The sequence below is a fragment of the Zeugodacus cucurbitae genome, chromosome 3, assembly GCF_028554725.1.
Source record: "Zeugodacus cucurbitae isolate PBARC_wt_2022May chromosome 3, idZeuCucr1.2, whole genome shotgun sequence".
Lineage (NCBI taxonomy): Eukaryota > Metazoa > Arthropoda > Insecta > Diptera > Tephritidae > Zeugodacus > Zeugodacus cucurbitae.
This window is the reverse complement of record NC_071668.1, coordinates 77,070,183-77,073,270: the sequence shown is the minus strand read 5'-3', so window position 1 is coordinate 77,073,270 and position 3,088 is coordinate 77,070,183. Positions and strand designations below refer to the sequence as shown.

The 3,088-nt window shown below is 37.4% G+C and overlaps 1 pseudogene; it reads right to left on the bottom strand.

Annotated features, from left to right (window-relative positions):
* Nucleotides 1-310: 310 nt before the first annotated feature.
* On the bottom strand, nucleotides 311-2,815 carry LOC128920496 (odorant receptor 45a-like; annotated as a pseudogene).
* Between the last annotated feature and the right edge of the window lie 273 nt (nucleotides 2,816-3,088).

Below are 3,088 nucleotides of genomic sequence, written 5' to 3'. Positions count from 1 at the left end.
AGAAAGTTGTTATTGCTATTGTTGTTTTGCATATTTGATTCTAATTATAAAAACAAACAATAATCATTGACCGACAAAAGCGCTCATTTTATTTAATTTATGCGAACACATGCTAAATATCAATGAAGCTATGGGAATACACACATTTGTACATATTTTGTATGGCTTTATATGGATCCATGTCTGATTTGACCTAATTTTTGTATTAATTTTTTGCCATGAAGTTGGTTAAGGAGAAAAATGTTATACTATACTATATCAAAATTATTCTTTGCAGTTATTTCAATTATTATTTTTTTTTTATTTATGTATATTAAACATCAATAATGGCGATTGAAAATTAAATTCATACACATTTTGATTCAGATTTAACAGTTCAAACCATTCGAAGCAGTTAAATTTGTTAGAACCCAAGTTTATTGAACTCAGAAATACTTGGCTGGCGAGATAAAGGTGTCCAATTAGCAGAATCAAATGTGCTTTTGATACTCTCTCTATTAATATAATATTATACGAAAAATGGATCACATACGACAATATCAAGCGAAAACGGTCGTGATCGAAGGCCGGTCCCAAGCAGTGGCCAAACCGGAATTGACGGCCAGGATGGTTTTGCTGTGTGTTTGGTGAGATTAGAAGGGAATCCTCCACTATGAGCTGCTCCCATATGGGCAGACGCTTCCTTCTAACATCTACTGCGAATAACTGGACCGCTTGAAGCATGCGATCGACCAGAAGCGTCCAGAATGGGCCAACAGGAACGTTGTCCCACTAGCACAACGCCAGATCACACAGTTCGTTGATGACTCGTCAGAAGCTATGGGAGCTCGGATAGTAGGTTTTATCGCATCCACCATATAGCCCGGACATAGCGCCAAGTGATAACCACCTGTTCCTGTCCATTGCGAAAGTCCTTGGTGGTGTAAAGTTGAACTCATAAGAGGCTTGTGAAAAGTGACTGTCCGAGTTCTTCGCAAATAAGGAGGGGGGCTTCTACGAGGGTGGTATTATGAAGTTGCCGTCTAGATGGAAACAGATTATCGAACGAATCGGCTCATATTTGAACTAAATCCTATTACTGTAACACTTTTTCAATGCTTTATAGAATAAAGAGCAAGATATGTATACATTGCAATACATATTTTCGATGATAACACATGCCTGAGGCTGAGATCTCTCACAATTGATAAAATGGTGCAGATAAATTAGTGTCCTTTCGTCGAAAATTTTAATTTTCCGGAACTTTAATACCTACCCTACATAGGATTATTAAATTGTGCAAGAATATTTTGCGCACCATTTCAAGCTTCAAACCTCCTTCTCTGAATTCATTAGCTCTTATTTGTTTCATTCCGCAGAATAAATTAAAAGATGATGACATAATTTAATATATAATTGGATCAATTTTAAATAGGTATTATTATGGGTCAACTTTTGGTAGCCGACAAAAATCCTATAATGGAACCGGTAGTTTTAAATATCTGAAAGCATAAAGTTTTATTATGCAGCGTTCAAGTATTTTCATTTTTTTCTAAGAGTAACTTACCCACACAATTAGTCTGCGATCGACAATAAAGAGAAATCCCTTTAAAATGATAGCTCGTTGATCGCGCATCAGTGGAAAAAGTAGCAATTGTCTTATGAGTGGAGGAACACGCTCCCAGGCAAAAGATAAATAAATACGATCTGAGACCGCTTCGCTCTGGAACAAAAATATATTACCGACTTTTTAAGCAATCTAGATTCTAATAATCTAACTGACCAAATTTTTGATTTTCTCTCCACCAAAACAATAAATGCACAATCGGAAAGTTATAGTGACCAGTCCTACAGCAATCACCGGTAATCCGGATATGTCACCCAGATTGATGAGATTATATGCGCTGAAGCAGAGTTTCAGATAGCTAACGGAGATCTCGATAAACACGATGGGCGCATAGAGTTCGTCGAATTCCACCGATAACTCGATGATGCGGCGGTGATAATGCAAGGTTTGTGTGATTCTGCTGTGTAAGCGTGCATATTCTGCTAGACCGACTGATTTCGAGGCTACGCCTTTGATTTCGCGTTGCAGTATGCGAAAGTGTGCAGAAATGTTGAAGATGAACTAACAGAATAACGAATCCATAGCGACGATGGCGTGTATGGCGTAGATTATCATAGAGAGGCACCAAATATAAGAGGCAGTAAAAAAGAAAAAGTCACCGGTGTCGAAAGGAAAACTGTGAATAATAAGGCAATCTGACGATTACAAAGTTTTGAAATATATGTATCCTTAATATTTCACTTACGCTGCTTCGAAGGGTAGTATCAACTCGGTATGCTCTTTAAAACAAAGACTATACAGCAATAGGATAGTAGACACTGTAGTATATAGGATGCCTGTGCATATGCAGCAAATATAGTATATATGAACGATCCGCTGTTGCCAGTCATTCACCTGCTTCCATTCCCTTCCTTTTTTACATTCTCTGAAAAAAAAAATATATTCCAATTCTTCAGCATTTCACTGCGTACCTTCATCGGCTAGCGTATCTAAGTTTCGTATGAGTTTTATAAAGCGTCTCCCTCTTGCCACAAATACACCACTTTTGATTACAGAGAGCACTCCTTGCAGAAATACTGTCAATGCTGAGAAAGCCTTATCCCGTTTGCTTTTGTAAATATAGACACCCATAAGGAGTGTAAGAATCGTGGTAGCGAAGGTCAAACCGCAATATCTCCAAGGTGCACCCATAATGCGCTGATCTGGCTGTGCCCACAAGTAAATGCCAATTACACGAAAATTAAAATGCTGGATCCGCATATATTTGTTAATTTTTTAAGGGTTATTTGTTGGCGAAAAGGCGAAAGTTGAAATGCTCGAAGACTTGGATGTTCCATTGCTTTTATATGAGTGAAGGTTTACCATACATACTCTGTGCTCATTATTTATGTTGCTTGTGGCGCTCATTACCTGCAACCCCTCCCTTGGTGCGTAGGTGTATAATTTTTTTAAATTATTAATAAATATAGACTATTTCAATTTTGTTTGACGCTTACGTAAAATGCACTAAATTAGGTTTGTTCTACAAAGTATTGTTCTTCA